Below are 15,724 nucleotides of genomic sequence, written 5' to 3' on the forward strand. Positions count from 1 at the left end.
GCAAAATGTGTGCATGGTCCTTAGTATTATTGGTTAGGATACTGGTTAAGTCCTCCTTAAAGGAGCCTAGTGGTCCCGGTGGTTGGTATAATAAAAAATGGTACGGTTGCCTGATAGGTGGAGTTTGGCTGTGAGTATTTCACAAGATTGGAGTGGGAGATTGGAGGTAAGCCTAATAGGTAGGTTGGATTTGTGGATGATAGCTAGGCCACCACCTCTAGCGTTTAGTCTGTCGGCTCTTAGTAATTGGTAGCCGTCTGGTACTGCTAGCATGTCTTCATATCATGATAGACTTTATCGATAGCATTTCCAATGCTTCTAGAGTCAAATTCATCCTCTAGATTAGCTCTAGACAGACCTGCTATTGGATCATGTTCTAGGAAGAACCCTTCTAAACCTTCCCATGGTACTACTGGATCAGGATCCATTACCTCCTTCTCCATGCGATCAAGATCACGTGCTCTATGCCTTCTCTTTTTATCTAATTCCTCATCAAACACTCTTTGCTTTCTCTCTTCCTCTCGTACCCTGTATTACTCTTTTCTTTTCATGTCTCTTCTCTCATTTGCCCTTCAAATTTCTTTATCTCTAACTCTTTGCATTGTATTATGCCTTAATTTCTGTTCCTCTTCTTCCATTCTTTTCCTTTCTAGTCTTTCCCACTTTTTGATTGCCCTCTTTCTATTGTCATATTTTCTTTGCTCCTCTGCTCTCTCCTGTTTCTTCAATTGCTCATCTTGATACAACTGTTCCCATCTCTGTCAATGCTTTCTTTTTTCCCCATCATCTTTCAATCTTTCCTCCCTCTCTTTGTCTTTTTTATCCTGCTCAGCTCGATTTTCCCTTTGCGTTACGTCCTGGATGCCTTTACCATCGAGTTTGAGCAAAATCTGACCATCCATCCATTTGTTCTGTGTAAGTGCTAACTCAACAGCTTTATCTTTTTCTCCATCTCTTTATTTCTCATCCTATATCTAAAGATGTACTTAGTCGATCACCTCTCTCTTTATCACGTCTCTCCTTATCCCTCAGGACCTTAGAGATTACATCTCTCTCAGTATTTTTCTCTGGGTCCTTGACGCTGCTTTGCGCAGGCGACTCATATGCTGGGTTACTATACCCTGTTGCTGCCTTAAGCTCCCTCAATGGGTACAGCCCATCATCTTTCTTACTATCACCATCTGCTTCAGGCACGGCGGGTGCAGCAGAAGGCTCCTCAACCCCTTTTTTGCATACATTAAGTATCCAATGTACAGGAGGCGGGTCTTATCTCTCCTCCTGGTACATTTTCCAGAGCTCTAAGCTCGCTAGTCGTTTGTCTAACTTTTTTCCCATATATGCAGCATGCAAATATGTCGTCATATGCTTCAGCACTACCTTTGATAGTGATCCCTCTTGTGGCCGTGGCATGAAAATTTTGTCTGCGGTTCCTTTAACCCATTCTACACTGTACTGTCTAAGCTTAGATGTATGTTTCGGCAGCTATTTGCAAAGGTGTATAAGCAGAGTAATATCCTCCATTTTGACATGTCACTCTTTGACCGTCAATACTCACCGTTTTACTCTTTGCAAATTTCAATAATACTTTTCAAGAAAACAAACCAAAATGAGCGTGCACCAATCCTCGCAAGCTCCAAACCCTCTATATCACGATTTTTACTTTAATCTGCTAAAAATATCATCAATTCAAGTTCATTAAAATATACACTTAATTCTTTAACTCTTGTGTGTCTCCTTTTTACGTTTATCAATCTTGTCTATTATTTCATCATCACAATCCCATAAAACAAATCAGACAAACAAACTCGGCTGGCCACATATATCTTAGCCTTTTTCCTCGCGACTTCTCCTACCTCTACAAATACTCCTACGGAGCTTGAAAAGCCCTCCTTAAACCTGTCTTTAACCAGGCTAGCTCCTTCATCATCCACTATGGGATTTTAGGTGCTGTTCCTTCTGTTAAGTTCTTTAAAATGCAGGTATCTAGGTGTACTCTCTATCGTGGACTCTCCTCACGATACTTCTTAAGTGCTTGGCCTCTCCTCAAGTCAATTTTACTCAATATTTAACACTCATTATTCTCAAGTTGCTTTACCCCAGCCTCCCTCTGTTACTAGTTTTCCCCTTATCACTTTCTCCATTTACTGCTCATACACAATTTTGCCACCTCACTCAGTTCTACTCGCCATTCGTATGTTCGACTTCTGACTCGCGGGATCGCCCGCCTCGTTATCGCCTCTTCAACTTTTCATTCGTTCTGCTTCCTGTAGACAGCGGGAGGGGATTCTGTGGAAACCGAGGTACCCGTCACACCCTAGCTTGCAAGCATATCATTTTTAACTACTACCGCTATCTACAGGAAGCTTCACGTCCTTTCAGCCAAATGGCAGAGGTCATTCGATATTGCTGGGACCCCAAATCTTACTTATCTCAATGGATTTATTTTTAAATCATCCTCTGCTACCACATGAACTTGGTGATCTCCAGCCATTTAAGATGAGTAGCAATACCCTGGAAATGGAAGGGGATGCAGACCTTACTCATACATCAATAATCAAAACGACTCAGGTAGTTGGCAAAATGGATAACTGTTTTAATATCAATTAAGGGAGTACAAACGACATTAACGGAAGTCTCAGCCCAAATTCTCTCAATGCATTACAAAAAAAGCAATCTTATGTAGCAAAAAATCATCATTGATGACGTTAACCTACGTATTACTAACATCATCTTACGTGGCAAACTACAAAAACCTATTGAAGAAAGTGATTGGGTCTAAGGGAATATCTAAGTATACGTTCTATACTAGTATGGGACAGTGAATGAAAGTAAATGGTTTCTTAACATCAGGTGGGGCAACTAAGCCCTCCCTTCAAAATGGCCACTATGAACGTAACTAAATACACAACGTCCCCTTGGCTACACAAACTATAGGACCCTTAATTACGTGGTCCCCTACAATTGGTTGGCACTCTAACCTCTGTCAGTACTTTTCCACCTAGGTCTACCAGCACACATACTGGACCTCCAGGTGCTGGTGAGCTCGCCTTGAACAGAGCTTCCCACCAATTAGCATATCGTTCTATCATCACCTCAGTGGTCTGCTGGCAATTAAGACTTTGAAATTGTCCTTGGGAATGTTCTTAGCTCTGGAGAATTCAGGGGAATGAAGGCACGCACTGCTCTCATGCGTAGGTGTGATAGTCCTTTTTGTCCAACTTCATCTGTCCACAGGACTGTAGACCATGATTTCAAACCTATAGTGTATTAAAAATACAATTTTCTAATAGGCCTCTGATGTCTTCCTTGTTTTGTTTGTGCCTTCCGAACAGGAGCTTGTTCTTTCACACGCTTTTGAATCCAATGTCAGCTCACTGCAGCCTGATAAGACCTTGGCTTTTTGGCCTGGCTTCATGGCTCATCCAACCTCGCCTTTCTGAGATTCACTTTTAATTCATTTGTTTTCTTACTGCGACACACTGAAAATGAGGCTTCCTTTTTTAGTCCAGCTCTGCTATAACACCTAGTGGAAACATCCATCCTTTAATTATTTATGCATATATGTGTATATTGGCACATGCCGCAATCTATTCACTATAAAGCTAGCCTCAAGAATACTTTGTCTGCTTGTGTTTCTCTGCATCTGTACACATGTAAAACAGCTTAAAAGCTTCAGAATTTCCCATGGCATAAGCTTCTTCACCTTGCTCCCAAGATGTCACTTATCCTTGATGCTTTATAGAATATCTACATTCTCTTGTCCCTGCATCTCTTCTATGTACGCCAGCCCGACTCCATATGATGTCACCATTCATCTTGGTCATTCATTTGCTCTCCTTCTTCCGGGATTTCATTCAAATGGCCCTCATATTTTCTTGTATGCAGGTATGGTTTTCTCAATGGTAACCTTTCTTCCAGGATTCCCTTTGGTATCAGTATTCTTAGTGGTACCACACGTGGCTCACACAATGGCTCCCAACATATAGGCAATATGGGCAATGTGGTGTGGGGGTACTTAGCGCCTTCTCTACAGGACCAAGTGAATTTCTTTTAGAAAAGACAACTTAGCATCAACATGCAAGGTATCACAGTACATCCAAAAGAATGTTTTCAACCACAACCTGGTCACCCGACTATATTGTGGCACAATGAAATAATACAACTGATGAACAAGTGGGACTAACTCCACAGAAAAGGAAATTACTGTTGTTGCATGTGTTGGGGCCAGACGGCCAATGCAAGTGCAGAGAATTGCCAGAATTGTCTGGTGATGAAGCAGGTAATAGATATTATGCCCCAGAAATTAATTTCATCATCAAAAGTTTAATTTATGTACGAGGTCACTGAAAGGGAATGAAACAGTGGAAGAGTATGTTTTGGCCCTCAAGAAGCTCACTCACAAATATTGGTTTGGGGCTGGTATTACGTAAGAGGAGCTGATTAGGGATCAAATGGTAGGCAATCTGTCACTGTCTGAAGCCATGGACATAGCTAAAGGAGTCAAACACACCCATCTTTGTTCGAAGGAGATCAAGAACAAGAAAAAAGAGGTTCTTCAAGCACAAACAGGAAATCAAGCAGAGAAAGATTCCAGTGAACAACCTCTAGTAAGTGTGATCAGGAGCCAGACAGACAAAGTGGAAGGTGAAGAAGCTATGTCAAATGAAAAATGCATGAAATCAAAGGATCAGGATTACAGGGAGTTTAAGAGAGAATTGAAGAAACATATCTTTAGAAGTGATGGCAAGGATAAAGATAGATGCTTCAGGTGTGGCAAAGAAGCCATCATGCCAATTGGAAAAATGGTCCTGCCATCAACCAGACATGTGCAATATGCAGGTTGAAGGGACATGTTGCCATAGTCTGTAGAAACAAGAAGAAAGTGTCTTTGGTACAGATGATACAGACTCAGAAGTGGACCACGTGTGGTAGTATGTGAACCAACCAATGGAGAATTAAAGTGCCCCTGATGTGACATAATGATTGAGAATTGGAAGTTAACAGTAATGGTGGATAGATGCTCTCCATGCACCATTTTAACAGCTGGGACATGGGAAAAACTTAAATACCAAGGATTGAGAGCCAAATTTCATCAAACTGACATTAAGAGGGTAATTCATAGAAATTCGCACAAAAATGGCGCACGCAGCTGTCGCACAGTGTCCCCGTGCGATACACTGCGCCAGCCGCGTGCAAAAAAATCCTTTTCATCGCACAGCGTATTCATGGATTTTAGCCTCCGAAAACAGCCGTGGCGCAGAGTGGCGCAGCGACCCTGCAGCAGCGCCAGTTACGCCCCCAAGAACGCCCTCGCGCAAGGAAAAGCCTTCAAAATCCCCAAATCATCGCAAAGGGCTGCGCTAACCCTGGACCAGTTCACAGGGCTGGCAAACAGCAAACGCCAAGCGGGGAACGTGTATTTCAGTGGTTCGCGGGAAGTCCCACACGCGATTGTCCTGGGTATGTGTACATCAGGGGTGCGTGGGAAGTAACACACGCTATTCCATCAGGGCACGTGTATTCCAGGGGTGCGCAGGAAGTATCACACGCAAAAGCAGCAGGGTACGTGTATCTCAGGGGTGCGCGGGAAGTATCACACGCAAAAGCAGCAGGGTACGTGTATCTCAGGGGTGCGCGGGAAGTATCACACGCAAAAGCAGCATGGTACGTGTATTTCAGGGGTGCGCAGGAAGTATCACACGCAATTCCATCAGGGTACGTGTATTCCAGGGGTGCGTGGGAAGTATCACACGCAAAAGCAGCATGGTACGTGTATTTCAGGGGTGCGCAGGAAGTATCACACGCGATTCCATCAGGGTACGTGTATTCCAGGGGGGCGCGGGGAGCACCACACGTGAATTGCACGTGTGGGTGCTCCCAGGTGTTCCCTCTACACCCTCCACGGCCCATGCAGGTGGCCCACACCACAGGGGCCTACCCTGCACATGTCCCGCAGGCACCCCACCCACCATGGCCATGCCCCCCAGCCAACCCACATGTCACCTTGCACTACTGCCCACCAACGCAGGTCCCCCTGCACCCTCAGACACCAGGGGCAGCCTCCACCAGGCCCCCACTCATGTCTCCCTGCACCCCCACCCCCAGCAGTGCAGGGGCAGCCTCCACCAGGCCCCCACTCATGTCTCCCACCACCCCCACCCCCCAGCCACCAGGGGCAGCCTCCACCAGGCCCCCACTCATGTCTCCCACCACCCCCACCCCCAGCAGTGTAGGGTCAGCCTCCACCAGGCACCCACTCATGTCTCCCACCATCCCCACCCCCCAGCCACCAGGGGCAGCCTCCACCAGGCCCCCACTCATGTCTCCCTGCACCCCCACCCCCCAGCAGTGTAGGGGCAGCCTCCACCAGGCCCCCACTCATGTCTCCCACCACCCCCACCCCCTAGCCACCAGGGGCATCCTCCACCAGGCCCCCACTCAAGTCCCCTATCAACCCCACCCCCCAGCAGTGCAGGGGCAGCCTCCACCAGGCCCTCACTCATGTTCCCTATCACCCCCACCCCCATCAGTGCAGGGGCAGCCTCCACCAGGCCCCCACTCATGTCTCCCATCACCCTCATCCCCCAGCAGTGCAGGGGCAGCCTCCACCAGGCCCCCACTCATGTCTCCCACCCCCCCCACCCTCCAGCCACCAGGGGTAGACTCCACCAGGTACCCACTCATGTCCCCTATCACCCCCACCCCCCAGCAGTGCAGGGGCAGCCTCCACCAGGCCCCCACTCATGCCTCCCATCACCCCCCCCCAGCAGTGCAGGGGCAGCCTCCACCAGGCCCCCACTCATGTCTCCCACCACCCCAACCCCCAGCCACCAGGGGCAGCCTCCACCAGGCCCCCACTCATGTCCCCCATCAACCCCACCCCCCAGCCACCAGGGGCAGCCTCCACCAGGCCCCCACTCAGGTCCCCTATCACCCCCACCCCCCAGCAGTGCAGGGACAGCCTCCACCAGGCCCCCACACATGTCTCCCACCACCCCCACCCCCCAGCTACCAGGGGCATCCTCCACCAGGCCCCCACTCATGTCCCCTATCACCCCCACCCCCCAGCAGTGCAGGGGCAGCCTCCACCAGGCCCCCACTCATGTCCCCTATCACCTCCACCCCCCACCAGTGCAGGGGCATCCTCCACCAGGCCCCCACTCATGTCCCCTATCACCCTCACCCCCCAGCAGTGCAGTGGCAGCCTCCACCAGGCCCCCACCCATGTCTCCCATCACCCCCACCCCCCAGCAGTGCAGGGGTGCTCTCCACCAGGCCCCCACTCATGTCTCCCATCACCCCCACCCCCCAGCAGTGCAGGGGCAGCCTCCACCAGGCCCCCACTCAAGTCCTCTATCACCCCCACCCCCCAGCAGTTCAGGGGCAGCCTCCACCAGGCCCCCACTCATGTCTCCCACCACCCCCCAGCCACCAGGGGCAGCCTCCACCAGGCCCCCACTCATGTCTCCCACCACCCCCACCCCCAGCCACCAGGGGCAGCCTCCACCAGACCCCCACTCATGTCTCCCGCCACCCCCACCCACCAGCCACCAGGGGCAGCCTCCACCAGGCCCCCACTCATGTCTCTCACCACCCCCACCCTCCAGCCACCAGGGGCAGCCTCCACCAGGCCCTCACTCATGTCTCCCACCACCCCCACCCCCCAGCCACCAGGGGCAGCCTCCACCAGGCCCCCACTCATGTCTCCCACCACCCCCACCCCCCAGCAGTGTAGGAGCAGCCTCCACCAGGCCCCCACTCATGTCTCCCACCACCCCCACCCCCCAGCCACCAGGGGCAGCCTCCACCAGGCCCCAACTCATGTCTCCCTGCACCCCCACCCCCCAGCAGTGCAGGGACAGCCTCCACCAGGCCCCCACTCATGTCTCCCATCACCCCCACCCCCCCAGCAGTGCAGGGGCAGCCTCCACCAGGCCCCCACTCATGTCTCCCACCACCCGCACCCCCCAGCCACCAGGGGCACCCTCCACCAGGCCTCCACTCATGTCTCCCACCACCCCCACCCCCCAGCAGTGCAGGGGCACCTGCCAGCATTCCCCCACTCATGTCCCCCAGCCAACATGTCATCACAATCTAGATCCCTGGCCCCTATGGTCAGCCTCCAAATGCCAAACACCCACCCGAGTATTGCATCCACCCACTTCGAAATGCAATAACATGATAGAACCCCAATTGCAAGTTTGGAAATGAACACATGTCCCTCACATACACCCAATGGGTGTCAGTGAATCTCAAAACCCATATCATGATATGCATGAAACCAATGAGATGATACTACACATTGAAGTTTGAACCAAAAATATGTATTAAAAGAAACATAAATTGAATCAAAAATAAACAAACAGAAATGGGAATTAAAAAAAAATAAAAAGCAGCATGTCTGTGAAATTATGCAAAAACACAAATCATAATCCAAAGGAAAGGTGTCCAAAGTCACAGTCCACAAAAGTAAATCCAATGGAAAATCATAATTGAAAGCCATTGCTCCATGGGTAAATAGTAAAAAAAATGAAAATCCAACAGTCAACTATATACAGATAAACAAGCCAGGGTCCATGATCCCAACAGAAGAAATGAAACCTATCTAATAACACTACCTAATAAAAAAAAACTATACACAAAAATGTGGCCCATTGTCCAAAAGGTCCCAACAAAATGCAAAACCAAAGGAAACCTAACACTAACTACAGAACTATTTACAAGGGCAGCGGGCTAGTCTGACGGCTCACTTTTGGATGTCCCGGGCCAGGGCATCATCGAACTCCTGCTCAATGTCCCGGAGGCGGTCCTCCTCCATAGCCCCGAGGGTCCGCAGGGCCGTCGACGTGTCCACCTCCAACCCCCTGCGGATTGCCTCGAAGCACTCGGCCCGCCTCAGGGCCCTCCGCATGGAGTTCTCCGCCCTGACCATCGTGAGCCGTGCTTCTTCCGCCCGCTGCCGCTCCGCATCTATGGCGTGGCCCAACGGCTGCCACACGGAAGACACTTCCCGTCCTGGGTCCTCCTGCCCTCCGGCCGATGCCTGCCCCTCCGATGTCGAAGGCCCCGAGCCATCATGGCTCCCACCACGTTGCTGATGCTGCTGTGCCTCTGCCCGTGCACTGCCTCCTGCTGCCTGCACGTCCTCCGCTGGCTGGGGTGCAGTCGTTGATGTGGCCACCCCTGCTGGACGTCCGACTCCCGACTGTGGCAGGGATGCCTCCTCCACCAGCCTGGCCGCACCGTCAGAGGCAGCTCCACAGGGCACCCAGATGACTGATGGGTGGGAAGATGGCACGGCGGACGACAGGCGCATAGGGGGTTCAGTTGAGGAGGGGGTCTGAGCAAGCCCCATCAAACGGAGGAATCCGGCCTGGGTGACCTGTCCCAGTAGGCCGACGCGGTCAACGAGCCATTCGAGATGACGTGCAGTCTCCTCATGAAAAGACTGCAGGTCACCTCGCATGGCCCATTGACGCAACGCCACACCAGTCAGGACAGGCTCAACCCGGACCCGGATAGCCACGTCCGCAGGCAGATGAAGGCCAGTTGACGTGAGCTCATCCCCTGCCTGAAAACGGGTCTGGACGTAGGCATCCCTGCTGGTGCAAGATGATGCAGGGACAGGATCAGGGACATGATTGCACACAGGCACCAACACGGCGGCCTGTGCTGCCTCCTGTCCCTGGTCCTGCACTGCACCACTAGCACTAGTGGAATCCCCACCTCCAGACCCCGTCTCTGTTGCTTGCACGGCCTCCTCCTCCACCAAACCCCCCACCAACCTGTATGACTCCGTGCCATCTTCCCCCGTTAGGCCCTGTGGGGTCCCAGCTGCCCCTTCCGCTGCTGAGGAGTCCAACTCCGACCTCCGCCTCTTGGACCTCCCCCCGGCAGCTGCGGCCTGGGACGCGGCACCAGACTCCTCACTCCCCGACGAGATCACAACCTGGGAGGGGAGCCGGGCCTTGCGTCTCCGGCTGGCAGTGGGATCCCCGCCGCTGTGCTCCACAGCACCTTCTCCGCCCTCTTCATCAGTTGACGCTGCAGACAGGGAGAAATAAAAGACAGGCATCAGAGCACTGTACAATGGACACATACACACATGACAGTTGTACATGTACATCCCCGCCGATGTCGAAGGCCCCGAGCCATCATGGCTCCCACCACGTTGCTGATGCTGCTGTGCCTCTGCCCGTGCACTGCCTCCTGCTGCCTGCACGTCCTCCGCTGGCTGGGGTGCAGTCGTTGATGTGGCCACCCCTGCTGGACGTCCGACTCCCGACTGTGGCAGGGATGCCTCCTCCACCAGCCTGGCCGCACCGTCAGAGGCAGCTCCACAGGGCACCCAGATGACTGATGGGTGGGAAGATGGCACGGCGGACGACAGGCGCATAGGGGGTTCAGTTGAGGAGGGGGTCTGAGCAAGCCCCATCAAACGGAGGAATCCAGCATGGGTGACCTGTCCCAGTAGGCCGACGCAGTCAACAAGCCATTCGAGATGACGTGCAGTCTCCTCATGAAAAGACTGCAGGTCACCTCGCATGGCCCATTGACGCAACGCCACACCAGTCAGGACAGGCTCAACCCGGACCCGGATAGCCACGTCCGCAGGCCGATGAAGGCCAGTTGACGTGAGCTCATCCCCTGCCTGAAAACGGGTCTGGACGTAGGCATCCCTGCTGGTGCAAGATGATGCAGGGACAGGATCAGGGACAGGATTGCACACAGGCACCAACACGGCGGCCTGTGCTGCCTCCTGTCCCTGGTCCTGCACTGCACCACTAGCACTAGTGGAATCCCCACCTCCAGACCCCATCTCTGTTGCTTGCACGGCCTCCTCCTCCACCAAACCCCCCACCAACATGTATGACTCCGTGCCATCTTCCCCCGTTAGGCCCTGTGGGGTCCCAGCTGCCCCTTCCGCTGCTGAGGAGTCCAACTCCGACCTCCGCCTCTTGGACCTCCCCCCGGCAGCTGCGGCCTGGGACGCGGCACCAGACTCCTCACTCCCCGACGAGATCACAACCTGGGAGGGGAGCCGGGCCTTGCGTCTCCGGCTGGCAGTGGGATCCCCGCCGCTGTGCTCCACAGCACCTTCTCCGCCCTCTTCATCAGTTGACGCTGCAGACAGGGAGAAATAAAAGACAGGCATCAGGGCACTGTACAATGGACACATACACACATGACAGTTGTACATGAGTGGCATTGGCAAACCTCAGAAATGCCATCACAATCCCCAACACACATGTCATTTCAACTTGCACACATGAGCCATACCACAGCCACATCGCAACTGCCAGCACCATCCATACACATACAACAGCATGAGCAGGCAATGGTGAGCCAGACATCACATGCAACACAGGGAGTGCACTACACATGCACACACACCACCACACTTGCATGCATGTGTACACCTCTGCCAAGTGTCGCAGTGTTCAGATGGGCATCCATGTCACATCTGCCAATCAGGCTTCCACATCCCGCTGTCACATGCATCCATGTTGCATCACTGTTGCACCCTTGTCAAATACACACACATGCACATGTACACAGTGCTGATACATGCAGCTGAAAACAACATACATGCGTGACATCACGAACATGCCTACTTACATACACATTCATCCAAACATGTCTGCCCACACAACTGCATTTGGCATGCAAGCCTACACACACAAGCACCATCCATGTCTCACACATGACAGCCCTCGCATGTGTTAGCCTCACGGCCCTGTACACCCCCACCCATACTCGATCCCATACAAACAGATGTGCAACCTGCACACTACTGAAACATCACCACATGGACAGCTTACAATCAGGATGCATATACACTTACTGCTCGACTCCAGACGGGTCTGCCTCTCAAGGACCTGGATGTGGAGCGCTGGGGATATGCGTTCCAGGACCCTCATCTGATCTTCCGACAAGTGGCCCCGGCGCCCCTTAGCATCCGCTGCCTTCAAGAGGCGCCGGGCCTTGTTCAGGGTCCTGGACCTGTAGTCCTCCCAGCGCTTCTTGACATGTTGGAAGTCGCAGACTGCCACCCCCTCCGCGTTGATGGCAGTCACGATGTCCGTCCAGATCCGAGTCCGTCCTTCCTTGTCGGCGCGGGAACTTCCGAAGAGGGCATCATACTGCTCCAGGACTTGCTCCACCAGGACACCAACTTCCCTGGCACTGAAGCTGGTGCCCCTCTGCCTCTCTGGCCGGGGGTTGTCAGTGGTGCCAGATGTTGCAGTGCCCGACATGACAACCCCAGAGGCAGGAGTGGGTGGGCAACTGGGTCCTGGGGCTGGGCTGTGGAGCGATGGAATCCCAGTCGGGAGTTTTCGGTTCCAGCAGGGGTGGTCACAGCAACAGCACCCCTAGCTGATGTGCAGGCAGCAAATGGCAGGGCACGTGGGCAGCAGGCAGTCAGGCAGCAGCAGATGGCAGGTGGGAGCATGCTCGGGGCTCTGGGGGGCATTAAATCGGCTTTCTGGGCAGGAGCGTGGTCTTCTGTGTGCTTACGTGTGGCCAGCTTGATACGGAGTGATTTGGTACGTGAAAATCCTGCACGTCTGCGTGTAATTCGAGGAAAAGCCCGTAGCGCGTAAGCGCGTCTGCACGCAAACGCGATTTCATTGGCCCCATGCGCGCAGCTGTGACATCACGCGCATGGCTGTTGAGAATGGCGCGTGTAAAAAAAAGAGATACACGTCCGAGTGTCAAAGCGTGTAATTGGTGGAAATGGCCTCATCGCGTATGCGCGTCTGTGACGTGTGTATAAAAGGTACGTGTAGAACGCCATTTCCTTGTACGTGCTTTTCGTGGAGAGCGAGTGGGTGAAATCTGTACTTCTTGTCGGTTCACACGCGATTTACTTCACAGCGTTTCCAGTTCGTACTCCCTGTTACCTCTGAAAGCTTTTTCTCTTTTCCTCTTTTTCCTGGGCCTGTTTCCTGAAACAGCATTCCCTTCTACTGTTGTCCTGTCTCCTCAGACAGCGTACAATTCTTCTTTTGGCTGGGGTGTTGCCAACGCGCTCACGCGCATATTTTTCACGCTTTTGTTCCTGGCAGACGGTGAGTCGCGCACATATTTAACATCTGTGCTTGCCCCGTGGGTCGCCTACCCCTTCAGAGGTCATTCTAGGCTGCGTGTGACACGCATACGTTCATTCTTGTGTTTCTGGGTGCCACAGCGTAGTGCAGGTTTATTTTTCCACGCACGTGGTCTAGGAGGGGTTGCGTGCACCTTACTTCCCTTTTTTGGGGTGCCTGTGCGTTGCGTGACCCGTCATCTTTCCCCGGGGGTGACATACAGCCTTGCTAGAGCACCAGGGTACGATTACCATGTGGTACCCAACCCCTTTGACCCCCATTTGCCCAGGACAATAGTTCACGCACAAAAACTTCAGTGCCATGGCTGGGAGGCGAACAAGCCGTAAGGGTGGCAAAGGTGGCAAAGGTGGCCGAGCCCCAAGTGGTGGCCATGGTGGATCCGGTAGGGGATGTGGCCGTGACTTGCAGGGTGCCCCTAGCCCCCCATGTGTGGAGGAGCAGTCAGGGACACCCATGCCCCCCCACCCCCTTGTTGAGGTTAACGTGGCTGACACCATCCATGCTCATCCCTTGTTGGACCAGCCCACTGTGGAACCAGACCTGGCACAGGGTGACTCCATGGCTGACTTCCAGGTCAGCAGGTCTAGGCCACGTGCGCCGGTGAACGTTGGTGTCATCAGGCCACGTGGATCAGGGGCAGCTCCATCCACCCCACCTCTCCCACACCCAGCCAGGACAGTGTCGGTCCAAGTCCATCATGCTGACACCATCACACTTGAGCTAATGCCTGCACCAACTCCCATGCTGAGTGTGCAATCCCACACTCCTAGTACTGAGTCCACCGGGGCTCCTGCCCCTAGTGTCCAGAGCGGCGTAGGACACTCAGGATCCCCACCACCTTCCAAGCGGAAGAGGAAGAGTGCTCGTCCAGTAGAGGCTGATGCCCCAGCTTCAATGAGGCCGAACTGAATGCACTTGTAGAGTATGTGTCCGCACATGACCGCGAAATGGTGGTTGTTGCAGGATCCAAGACCACACATGCCAATGTCAGGCACACTGGCAGACCATTGCGGACATCATAAGTACCCTTGGAATCGTGAGGCGCACAGCTACTGAATGCTACAAGCGCTGGAATGACCTGAAGCACAGGGCAAAGAATAAGCTGGCCTCAAGTCATGCCGCAACTCTGGTGACTGGAGGTGGGTCTCCAGCAGACGACATAGAGCTCACTCCACATGAGCAGGTTGCTGGGACCTCCGTCACGGAGTAACAGATCCAAGGCATGGGAGAACTGGCAGATTACGAGGCATTGTCCGGTGAGTGCACATGCATGTGTGTGTCAACCATGTGCATGGTGTGTGTGGGAGGGCTTCTGTTTGGGTGCCAGGGGAGGGTGTGTGTGCCTGAGTGGTTTGGGTCACCTATGTGCCTCTTCCTATACATTCTGCACACCAGCATTTGGGTATAGCAGCATCCCTTCTGCCAACATTAGACATCCAGCCCAACACCACGCCAGTTGCCCTTGGAGTGTCATCTTGCCACAACACTGTTGCTTATTTACCTCTGTTTATTCAGGCAGATTGTTTGCATACCACCACTTTTACTCGGGATTTCTGAGTCCTATTGTCACATGTCTGACATGGCTATGGTACAGTGGACTGGCTTTGTTTCCTGGACATGATTTGTTTAGACATGTCCCTGTGCTATAGGACCATTTTGGACTGGCAGCTCCAGGTTAAACATTTGAACCATTTCAATGAAAAAATCAATTTCATTAGCAAACTGGACTGAATGAACAATTGGTGACCTCCTCACCCTCTTCACTTCATGGCTAGGGTACATGCCATCTGTGTGATGGCATGTGTATTTGACCTGCCAATCACTGGCCAATGTGTGATGCCACTGCTAGGCAGCATGCATCAAATGTGTTCATCTTCCATCTTGGTGTCATCAATGTGTGCCATCTGCCTACCCTTCACACGCAGTAACGGTGCATGCATGGGTGGGTTTTAGTCATGTGGGACATGTGTCAATCAAGTACTGTTTCTGTAGCCTCTCAGCCCTAATTGTGTGCCATAGTGCTAATGCCTGTTTCCATTTGTTTTCTTTTATGTCTTTGCAGGGGATGACGCACTTGATACTGCTGGGGTTGTGGAGATGGTACAGACCCAGGAGGGGTCTGAGGGCCGGCCGACCACCAGTGAGGGACGTGGTGTGGTGGTGGGTGAAAACCCACAACTGCTGCAGGTCGTGCTCTCAAGGGGTTCTCTGGCTGCACCTCCCCCGAGCTGTGTTCAGGTGTCGATTTGGATGATGAGACCTATGTGCCGTCGCAGGTGAGTGTTCCTGGGAGGGATTCTGTTCTGTCCGACCCACCTGCACCAGGGTTAGAACCCTCAATGGGGATGTCAGTGTTGGCAGGTATGCCTTTGGTGGTTACAGATGCAGGGTCACACTCCGCGACATCTGATCCTGTTCCTGGGCCAGCAGATCAGAGGGGGAATGCAGTCCTGCAGCCTCAGGCAGTGCCAGCACAGCAAGGCGCAGTTCGCCTTGCCCCAGACAGGTGTGGTGCCCGCCGACGTGGTGGCCGTCAGCCACCTGGCAATACCGCATGGGAGCAATCCATATACGGTATGGCAACCCAACAGGCAGCATCATCAGAGATGATG

The sequence above is a fragment of the Ambystoma mexicanum genome, chromosome 9 (assembly GCF_040938575.1).
Source record: "Ambystoma mexicanum isolate Mex_15411 chromosome 9, UKY_AmexF1_1, whole genome shotgun sequence".
In the NCBI taxonomy this organism is placed as follows: domain Eukaryota; kingdom Metazoa; phylum Chordata; class Amphibia; order Caudata; family Ambystomatidae; genus Ambystoma; species Ambystoma mexicanum.